The following is a 21,262-nucleotide window of genomic DNA, read 5'->3' as shown; positions in this document are numbered from 1 at the left end:
CTCATCCTTCCCAGTATCTAGGACTATGAAATCAGCAGGGATGTAAAGGCCTTCAACCTTTACTAACACATCCTCTACTTGTCCATAAGCCTGTTTTCTTGAATTGTCTGCCATCTCTAATGAGATTTTAGCAGCTTGCACCCCATAGATTCCTAGTTTCTCTATTACAGAGAGGGGCATGAGGTTTATCCCTGACCTAAGGTCACACAGAGCCTTTTCAAAGATCATGTTGCCTATGGTACAAGGTATTACAAACTTTCCAGGATCCTGTTTCTTCTGAGGCAATGTCAGTTGATCCAGATCACTTAGTTCATTGGTGACCAAGGGAGGTTCATCTTCCCAAGTCTCAATACCAAATAATTTGGCATTCAGCTTCATGATTGCACCAAGGTACTTGGTAACTTGCTCTTCAGTAATATCCTCATTCTCTTCAGAAGAAGAATACTCATCAGAGCTCATGAATGGCATAAGGAGGTTCAATGAAATCTTTATGGTCTCTAGATGAGTCTCAGATTCCTTTGGTTCCTCAGAGGGAAACTCCTTATTGATCACTGAACGTCCCAGGAGGTCTTCCTCACTGGGATTTACGTCCTCCCCTTCCTCTCCAGGTTCGGCCGTGTTGACTATGTCAATGGCCTTGCACTCTCCTTTTGGATTTTCTTCTGTATTGCTTGGGAGAGTACTAGGAGGGATTTCAGTGATCCTTTTACTCAGCTGGCTCACTTGTGCCTCCAAATTTCTAATGGAGGACCTTGTTTCATTCATGAAACTCACAGTGGCCTTGGAAAGATCAGAGACTAAGTTTGCTAAATTAGAGGTATTTTGTTCAGAGTTCTCTGTTTGTTGCTGAGTGGATGATGGAAAAGGTTTACTATTGTTAAACCTATTTCTTCCACCATTATTAAAGCCTTGTTGAGGCTTTTGTTGATCCTTCCATGAGAGATTTGGGTGATTTCTCCATGAGGGATTATAGGTGTTTCCATATGATTCACCCATATAATTCACCTCTGCTATTGCAGGGTTCTCAGGATCATAAGCTTCTTCTTCAGAAGATGCCTCTTGAGTACTGTTGGATGCAGCTTACATTCCATTCAGACTCTGAGAAATCATATTGACTTGCTGAGTCAATATTTTATTTTGAGCCAATATGGCATTCAGAGTATCAATTTCAAGAACTCCCTTCTTCATAGGCGTCCCATTACTCACAGGATTCCTCTCAGAAGTGTACATGAACTGGTTATTAGCAACCATGTCAATGAGTTCTTGAGCTTCTGCAGGCGTTTTCTTTAGGTGAATGGATCCACCTGCAGAGGTGTCCAATGACATTTTAGCTAATTCAGACAGACCATCATAGAATATGTCCAGGATAGTCCATTCTGAAAGCATGTCAGAGGGACACTTTTTAGTCAGTTCTTTGTATCTCTCCCAAGCTTCATAGAGGGATTCACCTTCTTTCTGTCTGAAGGTTTAAACATCCACTCTAAGCTTACTCAGCTTTTGAGGAGGAAAGAACTTGGCTAAGAAAGCCTTGACCAGCTTATCCCAAGAGTTCAGGCTATCCTTAGGTTGAGAGTCTAACCATATTCTAGCTCTGTCTCTCACAGCAAAAGGGAAAAGCATGAGCCTGTAGACTTCAGGATCTACTCCATTAGTCTTAACAGTATCACAGATCTGCAAGAATTCAGTTAAGAACTGAAAAGGATCATCAGATGGAAGTCTATGAAACTTGCAGTTCTGCTGCATCAGAGAAACTAATTGAGGTTTCAGCTCAAAATTGTTTGCTCCAAAGGTAGGGATGGAGATGCTTCTTCCATGTAAATTGGAATTAGGTGCAGTAAAGTCACCAAGCATCCTCCTTGCATTATTATTATTATTTTCGGCTGCCATCTCCTCTTCCTGTTCGAAAATTTCTGTAAGGTTATCTCTGGATTGTTGTAATTTAGCTTCTCTTAGTTTTCTCTTCAAAGTCCTTTCAGGTTCTGGATCTGCTTCAACAAGAATGTTCTTGTCCTTGCTCCTGCTCATATGAAAAAAAGGGACAGAAAAATAATAATAATAGGGGTCTTTTTTACCACAGTATAGAGGTCCCTGTGTGAGTAGAAGAAAAGAAGACGAAAAAATTCGAACACAGATGGAAAAGGGGGTTCGAATTTGGGTGAGATGAAGTGTTAGTAGATGAATAAATAAATAGAAGGAGATAAGAGAGAGAGAGAATTTTCGAAAATAATTTTTGAAAAAGAGTTAGTGATTTTCGAAAATAGTTTTTGAAAAAGGTTAGTAATTTTTCGAAAATTAAAATCAACAATTAAATTAATTAGTTAATTAAAAAGAAATTTTGAAAAAGAGGGAAGATATTTTCGAAAATTAGAGAGAGAGAGTTAGTTAGGTAGTTTTGAAAAAGATAAGAAACAAACAAAAAGTTAGTTAGTTAGTTGAAACAAATTTTGAAAATAAATTTTTGAAAAGATAAGAAGATAAGAAGTTAGAAAAGATATTTTAAAATCAAATTTTGAAAAAGATAAGATAAGAAGATATTTTTGAAAAGATATGATTGAAATTAGTTTTGAAAAAGATTTGATTTTTAAAATCACAATTAATGACTTGATTCACAAGAAATCACAAGATATGATTCTAGAACTCAAAGTTTGAATCTTTCTTAACAAGCAAGTAACAAACTTGAAATTTTTGAATCAAAACATTAATTGATGATGTTATTTTCGGAAATTAGGAGATAATGATAAGAAAAATATTTTTGAAAAATATTTTTAAAATTTTCGAAAATAACTAAGAAAAATGAAAAAGATTTTATTTTTGAAAAAGATTTTGAAAAAGATAAGATTTTTAAATTGAAAATTTGATTTGACTCATAAGAAACAACTAGATTTTAAAAATTTTTGAAAAAGTCAAATCTAATTTTCGAAAATTTAAGAGAGAAAAAGGGGAAGATATTTTTTTGATTTTTGAATTTTTAATGATGAGAGAGAAAAACATGAAAATGATGCAATGCATGAAAATTTTGGATCAAAACAATGAATGCATGCAAGAATGCTATGAATGTCAAGATGAACACCAAGAACACTTTGAATGTCAAGATGAACATCAAGAACTTATTTTTGAAAAATTTTTAATGCAAAGAAAACATGCAAGACACCAAACTTAAAAATTTTTCATGTATAGACACTATGAATGCAAGAATGCATATGAAAAACACCATACAACACAAAAACAATGTAATATGAAGATCAATCAAGAAGGTTTACCAAGAACAACTTGAAGATCATGATGAATGCTATGCATGAATGCAATTTTCGAAAAATACAAGATGAGTATGTAATTGACACCAAACTTAAAAATTGACTCAAGACTCAAATAAGAAACATAAAATATTTTTGATTTTTGTGATTTTATGATTTTTTTTGGATTTTTCAAAAATTATTTGAAAAATAAAAATAAGGATTCCAAAATTTTTAATATGAATTCTAGGAATCTTGCACTCTTAGTCTAAAGCTCCAATCTGAGGGTTAGACATGGCTTAATAGCCAGCCAAGCTTTAGCATGAATATGCGAGTAATTCATTCAATTTTAGAACAAAACCTTAGTCCAAAAGAATTTAGACATGACTTTATAGCCAGCCATGCTTCAACATGCTTCATGAAACACTAGAATTCATTCTTAAAAATTCTGAAGAAAAATATATTTTTGAAAAGATTTATATTTTATTTTCGAAAATAAAGGAAAAATTTTTTTTTTGAAAGATTTTTATGAAAAGAAAACGAAAAGAAAGTTACCTAATCTGAGCAACAAGATGAACCGTCAGTTGTCCAAACTCGAACAATCCCCGACAACGGCGCCAAAAACTTGGTGCAAGAAATTGTGATCTCAGGCAACGGTGCCAGAAACTCTGTACGCACGTCTTAATAAATCGTTTTTCATTCACAACTTCGATACAACTAACTAGCAAGTGCACTGGGTCGTCCAAGTAATAAACCTTACGCGAGTAAGGGTCGATCCCACGGAGATTGTTGGTATGAAGCAAGCTATGGTCACCTTGTAAATCTCAGTCAGGCGGATATAAAATAGTTATGGAGTTTTCGAACATAAATAATAAATAGATAGAAAATAAGGATAGAAACACTTATGTATATCATTGGTGAGAATTTCAGATAAGTGTATAGAGATGCTTTCGTTCCTCTGAACCTCTGCTTTCCTGCTGTCTTCATCCAATCAGTCTTACTCCTTTCCATGGCTGGCTTTATGTAAGGACATCACCGTTGTCAATGGCTACTTTTTATCCTCTCTGGAAAATGGTCTGATGCGCTGTCACTGCATGGCTAATCGTCTGGAGGCATCACCCTTGTCAATGGCTGCATCCCATCCTCTTGTGAAAATGGTCCAAATGCTATATCACAGCACGGCTAATCATCTGAGGTTCTCGATCATACTGGAATAGGATTCACCCTCCTTTTGCGTCTGTCACTACGTCCAGCACTCGCGAGTTTGAAGTTCATCACAGTCATTCAATCCCAGAGTCCTACTCAAAATACCTGATGCCAGGGCATCTTGGCCAGTTTCACTGACCTTTTCTTTATTGTTTTTAGGGTAGTTTCATGCATTTCTTTAGGAAATAAGCTAGTTTTGGGTAGATATTCACTTACACCTTGATTCAAGCATACATTGTGCATTTTACATTATTTCATGAGGATTTTGCATAAGTTTAGTGACAAATTGTATGTTGCATTGCCCATGACTTGGACTAGAACTTTGATGCACTCTATTGCTTGATTTCAGGACCAAAGAAAGCCCGGAAAGGGGGGGAACTGAATTCTGGAATGGGGGATTGAAGAGGGGTATTCGGACTCCCTCCCCTCACACACTTTTCCTTCTCTTTCTTTTAGTTGTAATTTTCATTTATGAATTTGAAGTTTTATTTTTCAGTTTTTATCTTCATCTTTACTTTTCTGCACTTTCTTTCTTTTCTATTTTTGTAGAGCAATGATCAACTAACTCTTTACATTGGGTTAGAGAGCTCTATTGTGATTCAATGGATCAATTGTAGTTCTTATTCTTCTTCTTCTTTTTTTTCTCTTGATTTTACTTGAAAGCTTTCGGTCTTCATCCAATTGGGTAGTTATCTTGGAAAAGAAGCTATTCATACTTGGATCTCTTCTGAACCTTGAAAGAGGAATGAAGAGATCAAGCTAGAAATGCTTTCTCATGCTGGACCAAATTGGGTTTGGATGGATATGTGACTATAATCCTCTCAACACTTGATTTGGGAAATGCATGTGGTATAATCAGTGACCATACTTCATCTCTTCTCATGAGCAATTGACCAAGGAATTGGCTATTGATCAAGATTTGAGAGATTGAATTACAAGAAATTGTAATTCAATCACTTAAGATTGCCAAGGAGATCAATAAGTGCATTGATTGAGGAAGAGATGAGAATGAACATGATCCAGAGGATTGCAATATCTCTTGATCCCAATGTTCATTTTATTTTTAGTTCTTACATTTACTTTTCTTGTCATTTTACTTTTCTGCACTTTATTGCTTTCTTTACTTTTCTGTCAATTTACATTTCCTTGTTACTTATCACTCTATTATGATTCGTCTAACTAGGATAATCAATTAACCATTGATTGCTTAATCCGTTAATCTCTGTGGGATTCGACCTCACTCTATTGTGAGTTTTACTTGACGACAATTCGGTACACTTGCCGAAGGGAGATTTGTTGAAAGACAAGTTTTCCGTGCATCAAGTTTATGGCGCCGTTGCCGGGGATTGATTATGCATCAACAATGATTAAATTGGAAGATCACTAGATTGAGCATTTTTATTTTGTGAATTTTATTTTCTGTTTGAGTGATTTACTTTTTGTTTTAGTTAAACTTCTTCCCTTCCCCCTCTACTCTTTTGTTTTTCTTTGTTATTTTCAATTCTGTTTGCTAACCCACTAACTGTTTGATATATTGCATCACCCACAACTAACAGTAATTCTGACACAAATACTTTCTGCACCTATCTTTTCTTGCTTACACTTGATGGTTGTATGGTAGGGAGAAGAATCGGGGCTTCAACTTCCTTCGATTCTGAACCTGAGAGGACCTTCCTTAGATTAAGGAGGGAGGCAAGAGGAAAGAAAGTGGTTGGTACTGAGGAAGAAGAGGAATTCTTTGAAACAAACATGGAAGACAACATGGAAAACCATCATGAAGAAGAAGATCACAACCATGGGGGAGGAGGTAGAGCAAATCATGCTGGGGAGGATAGAAGAGTTTTGGGCTCTTACATCAATCCAAACCCAGGCAATTGTGGAAGTAGCATCCAAAAGCCAACAATCCATGCCAACAACTTTGAACTTAAACCACAGCTCATCACCCTTGTTCAGAACAACTGTTCGTTTGGAGGAAGTGTTCAAGAAGACCCCAATCAACATTTAACCACCTTCCTGAGAATATGTGACACAGTGAAGTCTAATGGTGTTCATCCTGACGCCTATAGACTGCTCTTATTTCCATTCTCACTCAGGGACAAGGCAGCCAAATGGCTGAAATCTTTCCCAAGGGAAAGCTTGACAGCTTGGGAAGACGTGGTGAACAAATTCTTAGCAAGATTTTACCCTCCTCAACGAATCAATAGGCTGAGAGCTGAGGTCCAAAATTTCAGGCAACAAGATGGTGAGAGTCTATATGAAGCATGGGAGAGGTTCAAGGACTTAACAAGGAGGTGTCCACCTGACATGTTCAACGAATGGGTGCAGCTGCACATTTTCTATGAAGGGTTCTCTTATGAGTCAAAGAAGGCCGTAGACCATTCATCTGGAGGATCTTTGAACAAGAAGAAGACCATTGAGGAAGCCATAGATGTTATTAAAACAGTAGCAGAGAACGACTACTTCTATGCTTCTGAAAGAGGGAACACAAGAGGAGTAATGGAGCTAAACAATGTAGATGCTCTGTTGGCCCAAAACAAGCTCATTACCCAGCAGCTGGCTGACCTCACCAAGAAGATGGAGATGAACCAAGTAGCAGCAATCTCCACTTCATCAACAATACAAGAAGGAGTGAATGAAGAAGCAGAGGGGAGTCAGGAGCAAGCCAACTACATTGGGAATTCACCAAGGAAAAACTATGATCCATACTCTAAGACCTACAACCCTGGATGGAGAAACCACACAAACTTTGGGTGGGGAAGTGAGCAAGATCAAAACCAAGACCAGAGACGTTACAACTCCAACAACAATGCAGCTCACCAGCAATTCACACAGAGGACGTCTCAACACCCCCACAACAACACTTCTTCATATGCTTATCAAAACCAAAATAGCACATCTGCTCCGAATCACCCATCAATTGATGACAAGCTCTCTAAGATTGAAGCCTTACTTGAAGGAATATGCCAAGAGATTCAAGAAAATAAGGTGTTCAAAGAGGAAGTGCGAGCCAATATTAAGAACCAGGGAGAGACCATTAGGAAGCTGGAATTCCAGGTGGGATATTTAGCTGAGAAGATTCCCAAACCTACCGATAGCTTCCCAAGTGACACGGAGAAAAACCCCAAGGGAGAAGTAAAGAAAGTAAGATGGGAAGATTGCAAAATGGTCACTACGAGTGATCAAGAGACTGAAGACAAGCAAGGCAAATTTTGCAAACAACCTGAAGATAACTCAACAAAGGAGGAGGATAGAGATCACCAAGAACCAGAAATCTCACAACAAGAGTTGCTGAAGCTCTATGCTCCCTTCCCACAACTACTCAATGGTGCTGTGGGAAAGAGAATATACTCAAGGTTCCTAGACTTGTTTGCATCTCTGCATGTAAACATACCATTCATCAAGGCAATTCAACAAATGCCTGCATTCATCAAGTATATGAAGGAACTTCTTCCCAGGAAAAGCTCACTCAAAGGAGGCCAGACTATAGTGATGAACAATGTAGTGTTCTTATTCAACCTGAGTTACCTACAAAAAGAAGAGACCCAGGGAGTTTTCACATCCCTTGTGCCATAGGTGAAACTATGTTCAATAGAGCACTATGTGATTTGGGGGCCAGCATCAACTTACTGCCTTTATCCCTGGTGAAGAGGCTGCAGATTAATGAGATAATGCCCACAGATGTAATCATCAGACTGGCTGACAAAACTCAAAAGCAAGCAATAGGAGTGGTGGAAAATGTGTTGCTAAAGGTTGGGAAATACTTTCTTCCAACAGACTTTGTCATTCTGGACATGGAAGAAAGTCACACTCACCCAATCATATTGGGAAGACCATTCCTAGCTACGGCCAGAGCACTTATCGATGTAGAAAAGGGGAGCTAATATTGAGAATCCATGATGAACGACTCAGCTTCAATGTCTTCAAACTCTCACAAGAAATAGATCAAGAGGACAAGGAACTAAGCACAAACGATAAAGAGACACTGAAGGAGGAGACAAGCACTGAAGCACATCCAGTTCATTCTGAGATCCCATTAATAGATAAACAAGGAAAACAGCAATTGCCACATCTCAAGGAAAAGTTGGAGGAACCTAAACCTCTAGAGGCAGGTGAAGACAGCATCACAACTCCTTGGAAAAAAGAGGTCACCAAGGGGAAGGCAACCTCAAATGAAACAAAGAAGAAGGTACTAAGGAGATGGAGGAACAAGAAGATCCCTACGGAAGACTTCTCGCCAGGGGATAGAGTTGTCTCAGCTTACTTCCCAGATATTCCCCCTAATCTCCCTACTGGACCATCTCAGTTACCTAAGGTCTTCACTATCAACAGAGTTCTTTCCCTGGATCATGTGGAGATCATTGATCCAACCAATGGATACAAGTCCACAGCAAGAGGGGAGGACTTTAAGCACTACCAACCACCCTGATGAAGGAAAAACGTCAAGCTAGTGACGCTAAAGAAGCGCTTCATGGGAGGCAACCCATGTTTTATATGTTTTTAAAATAATGAATAAATCAATGTTTATGAATTTCAACCCAAACTTGACAAACACTTGGTGAAATCTTTATCATGCAGTCTATAGTGAAGAACAAGTTTGGTGTTTAAAGCAGAACTCTTGGAGCTTTGAACAAAACTTTTCATCACATTGCTTCAAACTAAGTTTGGTGTCACCCCATGGTGCAACTAAAATGCATATAAGGACCCACCAATAGTTAGTTAGTTAGTTGGAATTCATAAATAAACAATCAAATCTTTTCTTCTCTTTATTATTCTAACCGTAGAGTTTGATTTTTATGATATTAATGTCCTTATTTTAAATCTTTATAGGAAAGGAAAAGAAGCATGAAAAGGGATTGATTGGACAATTAAATGGGGGAGATTTCGCCACTTAATGAAGAGCACTACACACATGTCCCAAGAGGGAACGCATGGGGAAACGCTGCCATGCAACATTGGAGAAAGAAGACCCTTGAAGACCGAACCAATCACTCTCATTAAGTGATGATCCTTGTCTTTCCTTCATACATAACCCCAACCGTCCATCAAGCAACAATCCTTGCAATCCACACCTTCCATCCACTCATGATCCCCCTATATAAGTGAGCTCTAGTGCATGCTCATTCCTCACATTCAAATTCCCACTTCCACACTTCATACTTTCGGCTTGCTCAACCCCTTCATCACACTCTATCATAGCCAACCTATTCCTCATCTCTCTGTATCCTCCAACCTCCACTTCAAAACAGCAACTCAATTCATGGCATCATCAAGCTCAAAGAGGCAAAAGAGGAAGGAACCCATGGAGAGTGTTCCTTTCGATGAGAAGAAATTCAAAACTGCCTTTCATGAACATGAATTCGAACGGATAAGGGCGAGAAAGATACTGCCAGAGTTAATCTTCCAAATCAATGCAGATGAGTCACCACAAATTCTGGAGAAAATCGAACAGAGGGGGTGGCAATTGCTCACAAGTCCAGAGGGGAAGATCAATGGAAACCTCATCAAAGAATTTTATGCGAATGTAGTAAGAGAGGATAAAACCAAGGCCCCAACCTTCAAAAGTTACGTAAGAGGAAAAGAGGTGGACTTCAGCCCAAATGCCATAACAAGAGTTCTTCACCTGAGATCACCTCGTTTTGATGAGGAAAGTTATCAAGCAAGGATAAGTAGAAGCCCTGATAAACATGAGCTCTCAGAGATAGTGGCAGACATCTGTGTTATAGCAGCTGACTGGGAGAGGTACACAGATGGGAGACCCAAGTTCATCAAGAGAGGAGACCTGAGCCCTGAAGCCAAGGGGTGGTTTTAACTTGTGAGGAGGTCTATTCTACCAGCTGCAAATAATTCAGAGGTAAACATCAATCGAGCTACTATGGTGCATTGCTTAATACAAGGTGGGGAAATTAACGTGAATGAGCTCATCGCCGAGGGGATTCAAGATTCGGCTGAGAAGGTTGATTCAGGTGCCAGGCTTTGGTACCCCAGCACCATTCTCCGCTTATGCAACAAGGCCAAGGTAGTATTTGAGGACAGCAACCCAGACTGGGTGAACCCAGGGAGGCCAGTTACACTCGAACGATTGGTTTATACTACACCTGCTCAGCAACAAAGAAGGCCACAAATAGGGAAACCAAAAGCAAAAGAAAGAGTTCACTAAGAGGAACATCATCAGGAAGAATAGCAGCAAGAAGAGCAGCATGACCCAGACAACTTGAATATGACTTACCTTCTAAGAGCCATTGAAGATTTGGGACAGAGGCATATGGAAGGACAAGAGCAAATACTGAACCTTCAAACCACTTGGCTGAGCCAACAGGAAACATGGCAAAAATAACAAATGGAGCAGCAGCAGAAACACTACTCCAGGCTAACTCAAGCCATCAACCAAGTGAATGAGAGGCAAGAGCTCCAAGAGAAGCACTTGCAAGAACTCAACCAGCGGTAGATAGCCCAAATGAAAACTTTCAATGAGTTCAGTGTACTAAATGAAGGAAGGCAACTACATAGGGAGGAGTTCTATGTGAACACTCAAGCCAAGTTGAACTACATGACTAGTTGATGGTATTTTTGGAAAACGAATTCCAAACACACAAATCTAACCGGCAAGTGCACCGGGTCACATCAAGTAATAATAACTCACGAGAGTGAGGTCGATCCCACAGGGATTGAAGGATTGAGAAATTTTAGTTTAGTGGTTGATTTAGTCAAGCGAATCAAGATTTGGTTGAGAGATTTGTGATTTGCAGAATTGAAATTGCATAGAAAGTAAAGGGAATGGGTAAATTGCATGAAATTAAAGAGAACTGAAATTTAAAGTGCTGAATCTTAAAGAACAAGAAATTAAATGGCAGAAACTTAGAACGCAAGAAATGTAAATTGCAGAATCTTAAAGTGCAAGAAATGTAAATGGCTTGAATTGTAAAGGGAATTGGGAATTGGATTCGCAGAATTTAAACAATGAAAAGTAAATTGCAACAAACAGAGAAGTAGAAGATCACTTGGATTGAATCGGATCTATAAACAGAAATGTAAATGAGATTGAAAAACATTAAACAGAGGATGTAAAATTGGAATTTAGATCTCAGGACCCAAGAGACTAGATAACCAAGTCTAGATTTCAATGCCTTCCTAGATCCAACAAGAACAATTGCAAAGGGAAAGTAAATTGCAGAGAAAGTAGATGAAGAAGCAATTAACAGAAATTTAAATTCAATTGTGCAGTAAAGAAAAAAAAGAGGTCTCAGGATGAGATTGAAACAGAATTCCTTCAATTCTCCAACCCAAGATCCAAGACAATTGTAATTGAAATTGAAAGCAAGAAAACTAAGAGGAAGGGAATTCAATTCTCCTTCCCCGAGACTTAGAAATTAAAATTCACTCAACACCAAAAGCTCTCCGAAAACTCTCTATGAAAACTAAAAGGGAAAGCTCTCCTCAAAACTAAAAGGAAAACTCCCTGAAAAACTTAAATCCTATGCTATTTATACACTTTCTTCAAATGGTCTTCAAGCCTTCAATTGGGCCTTTGCTCTTGATAGAATTGGGTTGATAGAGGCCTTGGTTGATTGCTCTTGGAGTTTGGAGAAGAACCGAATTGAACCGGGTTTGGAATCATGAAAGCTTGAGTAAAAGTTTGAGTAAAAGTTTGAGGCAAACTTTTACTCAAACTTTTCACATCAGCCACCCTATTTTGCTGATACCAACGTTTGGGCAAAAGTTTGGGGTCAAACTTTTGCTCAAACGTTGGCCTCCCCTTGCACACTCATGGCGCCAACGTTTGCCAAAAAGTTAGAGGCAAACGTTGGCGCAAACTTTTGCTCTCCAGGGTATGTTGTTCATGCGCCAACGTTTGCCAAAAAGTTTGAGGCAAACGTTGGCGCAAACTTTTGCTCTCCAGGGTGTTGATTTGTGATGCCAAAAGTTTGCTAAAAAGTTTGAGGCAAACTTTTGCTCAAGCTTTTTGCCCAAAAGTTTGCATAAAAGTTTGAGGCAAACTTTTGCTCCAGCTTTTTGCCCAAAAGTTTGCCCAAAAGTTTGAGGCAAACTTTTGGTCAAGCTTTTTGCTCCCTGGTTCGTTTTCAATTAATCCAAAAGTTTGAGCTAAAGTTTGAGGCAAACTTTTGCTCAAACTTTTTGTCCTCTCTTCCTCCTAGCCATTCCTTCTTACTTCAACCTTTCTCCAAGCTTTCTTCACCTATCATTAATCAACCAAACACATCAAAGCTATGCTCAAAATCATGAGATATTCATTCTTTCATAATATGTGAAAATTATAGCATAAAACCTCATGAAATTGCATTAATTCATCTATGGTTGATTCAATCAAAGGAAGCATGAAAATCTACCCAATTGGCTTGCTTTTGGCTCAAGAAAGTGCATAATTCAATTGAAAACAAAAGAAAAAGGCTAGTGAAACTAGGCTAAGATGACTTGTCATCACTAGTAACATGCATCAACTACACTATGCCATCCCTACATATGATGAGGTCCAAAAAGATTTTGTAGAACAAGAAGAGAGGAAGGTAAAACAGCAAAAGGAGACACTCAAGAAGAAGATGGAAGATGGTGGTTTCTGTAAGAAGCTGCTTGGAAAAGGCAAAGGAAGTGGGAACACAAGCACTCAAGAGAGACACAATGAGGACAAGCAAGGATAGGAGCATGGGCATCCACATGAATGAAAGGTGGTGGAGTTCTTTTTAGTCCATCGTTTTCTATGCTTTAAATAAGGAAGATCTTGTATGAAATAAAACCTGCTTCCATGTTATGTTTAAACTTTTTAAATTCTGTCTTTTAAGTTTTCTTTCTGAATAGGTCCATGATTTTTGGTTTAAATGTCACTGCATATTTCCCTTATTTACTTGTAAGCTTGTCCATTTTAAATCAAATAAAGAAGAGAATGTTTATGTTTTTAAAAGACCAGAGTGGAGTTCATATTGTGGAAGTGCATTCATGAATCTTTGGGGTAGTCATAAGTAGCTAAGTTGGTTCAACCACAAGGCTAGGAGGACAACTATCTGGCCTGAATACTTTGCTTTGGATATACCCATGAGACTAAGTAGATGACAAGATCCTAATAAGAGAAAAGGGAAAGAATAATGGAAGTGAAAAATAAAAGAAAAAGAGTAAGTAATAAGGCTAGGCACCAATGGTTTGGACCTTGAGACAAATGTCTGTGGTGCTCCTGTGTGAGGGATCTACTTGGATGAATAAGCTCTCAGGGGTGCTTTATCACTTGGTAACCTGGGTTAACTAACCCGGGATTATCAGCTGAAAATCCACTATCAAGAGTAACCCTCACCACAGAGCATTTAGTAACCCAAAGAGGTGCTGGACACCAAGGTCTCAAGAAAAGAAAATAAAGGAACTATATGCATGTGGTGTGTATGTATGGGGGAGAGACTTGAGGGAGTAAGTCCTTAGGGGTGCTTCAACACCTAGCACCTTGAACCAACTGGTTCGGGAGTGTTGGCTGAAAGCTTATCTTAAAGAGTTGCCCCGTTACAGAGCACTTAGATAAATAACACAAATAACCCTTGAAATAACAATAAAAGGATCAATGAATAAAAGTCTCATAGGGTATAGACAAAGTAAGTGTTTAGGGACATGATAAAGGTCTGAAAGCCAGTAATGGAATGAACCTAAGTTGCTATGCATGAAACCACCATAAAATCAGTAACATGACTTCCACAAGAATGACTCATTCCTCTGGATATTCCATTCATCATTCTCTTGTTCCAGTACTTGCTTAGGCACAAGCAAGCTTTAAGTTTGGTGTTGTGATGCCAGGGCATCTTGGCCAGTTTCACTGACCTTTTCTTTATTGTTTTTAGGGTAGTTTCATGCATTTCTTTAGGAAATAAGCTAGTTTTGGGTAGATATTCACTTACACCTTGATTCAAGCATACATTGTGCATTTTACATTATTTCATGAGGATTTTGCATAAGTTTAGTGACAAATTGTATGTTGCATTGCCCATGACTTGGACTAGAACTTTGATGCACTCTATTGCTTGATTTCAGGACCAAAGAAAGCCCGGAAAGGGGGGGAACTGAATTCTGGAATGGGGGATTGAAGAGGGGTATTCGGACTCCCTCCCCTCACACACTTTTCCTTCTCTTTCTTTTAGTTGTAATTTTCATTTATGAATTTGAAGTTTTATTTTTCAGTTTTTATCTTCATCTTTACTTTTCTGCACTTTCTTTCTTTTCTATTTTTGTAGAGCAATGATCAACTAACTCTTTACATTGGGTTAGAGAGCTCTATTGTGATTCAATGGATCAATTGTAGTTCTTATTCTTCTTCTTCTTTTTTTTCTCTTGATTTTACTTGAAAGCTTTCGGTCTTCATCCAATTGGGTAGTTATCTTGGAAAAGAAGCTATTCATACTTGGATCTCTTCTGAACCTTGAAAGAGGAATGAAGAGATCAAGCTAGAAATGCTTTCTCATGCTGGACCAAATTGGGTTTGGATGGATATGTGACTATAATCCTCTCAACACTTGATTTGGGAAATGCATGTGGTATAATCAGTGACCATACTTCATCTCTTCTCATGAGCAATTGACCAAGGAATTGGCTATTGATCAAGATTTGAGAGATTGAATTACAAGAAATTGTAATTCAATCACTTAAGATTGCCAAGGAGATCAATGAGTGCATTGATTGAGGAAGAGATGAGAATGAACATGATCCAGAGGATTGCAATATCTCTTGATCCCAATGTTCATTTTATTTTTAGTTCTTACATTTACTTTTCTTGTCATTTTACTTTTCTGCACTTTATTGCTTTCTTTACTTTTCTGTCAATTTACATTTCCTTGTTACTTATCACTCTATTATGATTCGTCTAACTAGGATAATCAATTAACCATTGATTGCTTAATCCGTTAATCTCTGTGGGATTCGACCTCACTCTATTGTGAGTTTTACTTGACGACAATTCGGTACACTTGCCGAAGGGAGATTTATTGAAAGACAAGTTTTCCGTGCATCAATACCACAGACAAGGTTTAGACTTTCCGGACTTTCATAAATGCCGCCATCAATCTAGCTTATACCACGAAGATTCTGATTAAGAGATCTAAGAGATACTCATTCAATCTAAGGTAGAACGGAAGTGGTTGTCAAGCACTCGTTCATAGGTAATCATGATGATTGTCACGTTCATCACATTCAGGTTGAAGTGCGAATGAATATCTTAGAAGCGAAATAAGTTGAATTGAATAGAAAAACTGTACTTTGCATTAATCTTTGAGGAACAGCAGAGCTCCACACCTTAATCTATGGAGTGTAGAAACTCTACTGTTGAAAATACATAGGTGAAAGGTCCAGGCATGGCCAAATGGCCAGCCCCTCTGATCTCAGAACCAGGCGTCCAAAGATGTCTAATACAATAGTAAAAAGTCCTATTTATACTAAACTAGTTACTAGGGTTTACAGAAGTAAGAAATTGATGTATAAATCCACTTCCGGGGCCCACTTGGTGTGTGCTTGGGCTGAGCTTGAATGTTACACGTGCAGAGGCTCTTTCTGGAGTTGAACGCCAGGTTGTAACATATTTCTGGTGTTCAACTCTGGTTTGTGACGTGTTTCTGGCGTTTAACTCCAGACAGCAGCATAGAACTGGCGTTCAACACCATTTTACGTCATCTAAACTTGGTCAAAGTATGGACTATTATAAATTTCTGAAAAGCCCTGGATGTCTACTTTCCAACGCAATTAGAAGCGCGTCATTGGGATTTCTGTAGCTCCAGAAAATATACTTTGAGTGCAGGGAGGTCAGAATCCAACAGCATCAGCAGTCCTTCTTCTGCCTCTGAATCTGATTTTTGCTCAAGTCCCTCAATTTCAGCTAGAAAATACCTGAAATCATAGAAAAACACATAAACTCATAGTAAAGTCCAGAAATGTGAATTTAACATAAAAACTAATGAAAACATCCCTAAAAGTAACTAGATTCTACTAAAAACATACTAAAAATAATGCCAAAAAGCGTATAAATTATCCGCTCATCAGTCCCAAACTAGGCATGTGAAGCTTTTGAGCAGCTTCAAATAGGTTCTCAGGCTCCCGGGGTGATGAATGTCAGAATAGATTCCAGGATCCCAAACTTTGCTTTTAAATCCGCCTTTGTCTTGATCTATATGCTTGATAAACCCATATTTTATGATATATTTTGTGTCTAATTTAAGTGATTTATTCAGTCCTTCACTCACTTATTCATGTTAATTGCATGATTTTACTTTCCCTCCCTTATTATGTGAGATATGTGAAAAACATGTTTCCTATGCTTTAAGAATAATTATTTTAATTACCCTTTATTACCATTCGATGTCGTAACTTGTGTGTTGAATAGTTTCAGATCTTCTTGTAACACCCTAACTACCAAAGCTCACGCTTCCGGCTGCGCGACTCTCATAGCTCGGACATTACGACGACACTAAAATATGAGCCTGTTTAAAACTTTAAACCGCAATACCGCTCCCAAAGATACTTTCGTTCGATAATGTACATCCATAAATACCATTCAACTTACAACAACTCATAAAGAGTACATCCATATATATACATAAATATATATAAATAATATTACAAACATAATCCAATACAATTCCTATCCCTCTTATAGATTATATCAAGATAAAGGCGAGGGTACGGTAAACCATAACTAAAATAATACAGAGCATTACAACAACAATTAAATAAGTTCTTCGTGACTTCTGTGCCCATATCCTGAAAGGGAAAAAATGTAGGGGGGTGAGAACATCATCCTCGAAAGGGTTCTCAGTAGAGGGTTTTTGGGAATTACTGTAATAGGATACGTGAAGATAAACCGTACCAGTGATTAATAACCATCTTATGCCTCTTTTCAAAAACAACAGTTTACAATGAAAGTAAAGTCGGAAATCTTTTCTGGAAAAGGAACCATTAAATTCTCAAAAACTCAAAAGCCTTTCAAAACGGTTTATCTATGCTGAACCAAAACAGCCTTTCATATTTTATTCTAAACCAGAAACACAAAACCGAAATCAACCATCGGTTCATCTCATTTCAACCACGGCCCTAGGCCCCAAACAGTCCTACCATCAACCAATCACCACAGTCCAACAGAGTCCCAGTAGCAAACATGAATAGGAAGATGCAAGCATAAACAAACAGTTATTGCAAGTAGAACAATTAGCAATTATTCACATAGGCAAACCAAGTATAATATGCACACCCAAACAATATCACATAGATGCATATGATGCATGCCTGTCCCTAGTGGCTGATGATATCATCTGTCGGTTACCAAGCCAACCCGACGTGTCCGGTAGCTAACCCGGACACAGTCTCTCTGTTGCGTATTATTATCATTAGAGGGTATCTGCGCCCTGTCACCATGAGAGGGTATCTGTGCCCTGTCGCCATCAGAGGGTATCTGCGCCCTGTCGCCATTAGAGGGTATCGGTGCCCTGTCACCCTTACAACTAGAGAGAAAACACAAGCATTTTCACATACAACATTCATCTCGGCCATCCGGCTCACGGTTCAATCCAGAACCAGCCAATTTATCAATAAATACAGTCCTTCGGCTTAAACTCATAATTCATAATCAGCCATGCGGCCCATAACTCATTCGACAACCAACCATAAATCAATATCATACACAGCCATTCCGGCCTATAACAAACAGCACTTCCGCCATTCAACATCATCAAATTCATAAAACCGGCATTTAAGCCATAAATCACTTTTCTCAAGCCATTTCACTTTGAAATCAAATTTCAACTCTTTTCAGCTTTAGCTTTAAAGATCTCATTTCTCAAATCATCTCAGGCTCATAAGCCAAACTTACTCAAAGTGAGTTCCCTTTTTAAAACAAAGCCGCTCTCGGCATCCTCTTTCCAAAATTTCCAAAACCATGGAAAGTTAAAGATTCACTTTGGGAACATTTAAAATCACCCATCCCACAATGGGATTTTATAACAAAGTTTCTCGGCAGAGTCCCAAGTCTTTAGGGGAGAATAACATAACTCATTTCGCCAAGTTCATTTAAATTCATTAAAAACCTTGGCTTCCTGATTTGAGTAATAAAATAGGATCTAAGCCAAACCGAGTCATATACTCTTTCACTTCTTTCAAATTCGTTTCCTTTACTTAGGCAAAACCAGCTTCAACCCCCATAATAAATTCTAGAACGTTTCAACGACTCAAAATTGTTTTAGTCTTGCAAGAATTCAGAATTCAAAGAGTACTTAAAACCTTTCTCAAAACATTTTAAAATGAAACTTGTCAATAGACATTCAGGTTCTTTCAAAGTCATTGAAACTCCTCTAATTGAAACTCTCAAGTCAAATTCAAAGGCATAGCCATTGTTACAATTGAAACAGCTTTTAATATAAGTTTCATCTAAATAACTTTCCCCCAAAAGAGATACAATGCTTTTCTTAAGAAGCAAGGCTAAATCACAATTTCCTCTTTAATAATTCATTTCAAAAGCATGAATCATCCTTTTCTTGATAATTCAAATAAAATAGTAGAACTCTTTAACTCATCATTTTTCCCGACAACCTTTCAATAAAGACTCGAGTTTTATAGAAATTTTGGCAGCACCTCCCCTAAAACTTGGACTTTGCCACCCGGTTCAGGTCCCAACTAAACCGTTTCACAATCCTTCTCAACAGCTCAAAACCAGAAATCAATTCAAAAGCAAGCTAAATGCCTCAGTGGCATATCTCAAGGAAACCATTTCAAAATCAACTCAATATCAACCGATTTAACCAATTCCCAAAGTTTAAAAGGATCAGTTCAGCAATAAATCATTTATCAAAACCAAATCAACTAAAGCAACCCAGGATGAATTTCAAGAGTATTCTATCTTTCACATCATCAAAATAATTGACTCACTTCAAACCAATCCTCAACGGATTAAACTAATATTTCAAATCTTTAAAGAATCAATTTCCAAACATTACATTTCACAAAGTCGCACAACAATTCAGCCAAACAAACATTCATAAGCTTTCGAGACAATCAAATAATACATAAGGCCGATACAATCACTAAATACACATTTTCTCACATCAGTATCCATATGTAATAATTCCAATACATAAAGTATAGTTTTGGAAAGCGCCCCTACCTCAAAACGCAAGGTTCCATAATCCAAACGCCTCACAGAGTCCTTTCCGCCTCAATCCGAACTAACGGCAATCAAAACCTCAACTCCCAGCCACTTTCGCAATAACCACAGCAATACTAATCGCAACATATAGTAATCAGGACTCGACCTCACGTTACCAAAACTCATATTCATTAACCAAACACAATCAAATACTAACGCGAGGCTTTTTCGAAACATAAGATACATACTGTAATACGAAAACGAAACAGTAACGGCCTCTGAACCGGTTTGGCGGTAGCCCCGGTAGCCACCTCCAGCGGCTGCGGCAACACAACTTTGGCGACGGTGACTGAAACCAACATGCCGCGACAATAAGACTCCCATAATCTCACAAGAAACGAAAACCAAGTTTGAAACCCTTATCGGCATACTTTTCCGGCGACGGCAGCAAGGTCTCAAGTGGCAGAAGCTCAGCCCGGAGCTCCAACGGCCATGGCGGCAGATTCTGACGGCACGGCAGCAAGGGCGGCGGAACCACCCACCATCATCGCGTCTCCTCCTCTCCCGCTACTGACAAGGACAGCAACCACCCAGCTTCGTCGACGGCCAGCTCGCAGCAACAGCGCCCAGGCACGCTGGCGACGGTGCAAGGCAGCGTCCCTTCCTCCTCTTCTCGTGCGCCAGCTTCGGTGAGTTAGCAATGACTGAGGTGTGGCGTGGCTCCCTCTTCTCCATGGCACAGCGGCAAAAATGGAGGCAACAGACCGGCCTCAACAGGGCTCCCCTGTCGCGCGCTCTCTCTCTCTCTCTCTACCATGAAGGACGACGACTGGCTCTGTGGCAAAGACGACGGTGGCGCAGGATACGGCGGAACTGGCAGCGGCAGAGCACGATGGCTCCCTTTCTCCCTCGCGTCGCCTCGATCTCTCCCTTACTCAGGCTAGAACGGCGGCTTCGTGGTGGCGGTAAATAAGTGGCAACGTGGTGATGCGATGACGAGCTCCCTCCTTTCCTCCGCCGCGACTCAGTCTCCTTCTCCCTCTGTTGGCGACGGCAGCAACGGTGGAAGTGGCACCCACCGCGTCGCCTCCCTCTTCTCCCCTCTTCCCTAATTATGCATCTCATTCTCTTTGTTTCGTTCATTTCTTTCTTTCATCTTTGCAGCCGTTGCTACTGGTGGTTGTTGGAGGAGGGTTTTGGTGGCTGTTAGGGTTAGAGGGAATGGGTAACCGGGTTAGGGTTTTTAGGGTTAGGGGTAGTTTCATAATTTCTAATAAAATTGGGAATAATATAATAATTGAAACCCATAATTAAATCCAACACTAATTATATATAGAAAATACTATTTGCTCATCAATTTCACAAATTATTTTCCATAAAATGCCCAAATCAAAATAATTAGTATAATTAAACCTATTTATTTTTCCAAAGTAGCAGTATTAATATTTAAAATATTACTTATCTAGTCCAAATCATATAAAATCCTTATTATTTCATAACTACCAGCCTTATACCTTAAATATAGAAAATAATCCAATAATTATAAAATTGGATAATAATCATAGCTTATCTCAAGTTCAATAAATCAAAACTTGCCTTAATTATCTTTAATAAAATAATCTCTGGAATTAAGGCTATAAATAACTATATGATTTGAGACTTGATCATAATAAGACTTTTCAAAAGTTCTGGGTCTTACACTTCTAGGGCAGGAATG

The 21,262-nt window shown here is 38.7% G+C and overlaps 2 non-coding genes across 2 annotated transcripts; one reads left to right on the top strand and one right to left on the bottom strand.

The window, feature by feature from the left end:
* Window positions 1-1,380: 1,380 nt before the first annotated feature.
* Window positions 1,381-1,488, top strand: LOC148577759 (small nucleolar RNA R71). Its single transcript, XR_015904550.1, has one exon. It is a non-coding gene; the product is annotated as a small nucleolar RNA R71 (small nucleolar RNA).
* A 5,153-nt stretch (window positions 1,489-6,641) lies between these two features.
* LOC148577758 (small nucleolar RNA R71) lies at window positions 6,642-6,745 on the bottom strand. Its single transcript, XR_015904613.1, has one exon. It is a non-coding gene; the product is annotated as a small nucleolar RNA R71 (small nucleolar RNA).
* Window positions 6,746-21,262: the final 14,517 nt, after the last annotated feature.

This window comes from Arachis ipaensis, chromosome B1, assembly GCF_059453495.1.
Source record: "Arachis ipaensis isolate K30076 ecotype BB chromosome B1, ASM5945349v1, whole genome shotgun sequence".
Classification (NCBI taxonomy): domain Eukaryota; kingdom Viridiplantae; phylum Streptophyta; class Magnoliopsida; order Fabales; family Fabaceae; genus Arachis; species Arachis ipaensis.
This window is presented reverse-complemented; position numbering and strand designations above follow the sequence as displayed.